We start from the raw sequence: 503 nt of genomic DNA on the forward strand, positions 1-503 counted from the left end.
CGCGGACCCGCGCCGGCCCACTCCGCCCGAGCGCGCCGCCATCAGCCCCGTCGTCGCTGGCCCGGCGCCGCCCCAGATCCCCGCGGCCGCCCGCGCCCCGTCCCTCGCCGGCGATCGCCGCCTCCGTCCGCCTCCGCCGCCGGCGTCCCGCCCCGGCCACCGGAGCCGGCCCACGTCGCCCCCACGTCGCCTCCTCGCCGCCCCACGCCCCGGATCCGGCATCCCCGCCCTCTCCGGCGATCTCCTCAAGCTCCGGCCGCCTCTTCTTCCTCACCGGCGTGCAGCTCAGGCGATCTTCGTAATCCGTGCGAAATCCCAAAGGTTGACTTTCCCCCCCTCCGTTTTTCACCAAGTCCCGAAGTTATTTTGCATTATCATGCCATCTTCGTTGCATCATATCTCTGCATCCGTAGCTTCGTTTTGTGCGTATAATATGTCAAATTGTTCGTATCGACGAGTACTTCATTTCATTCCATTGCATCATTTTCATTTGAGCTCATCTT

The sequence above is a fragment of the Triticum dicoccoides genome, chromosome 5B, assembly GCF_002162155.2.
Source record: "Triticum dicoccoides isolate Atlit2015 ecotype Zavitan chromosome 5B, WEW_v2.0, whole genome shotgun sequence".
NCBI classification, from domain to species: domain Eukaryota; kingdom Viridiplantae; phylum Streptophyta; class Magnoliopsida; order Poales; family Poaceae; genus Triticum; species Triticum dicoccoides.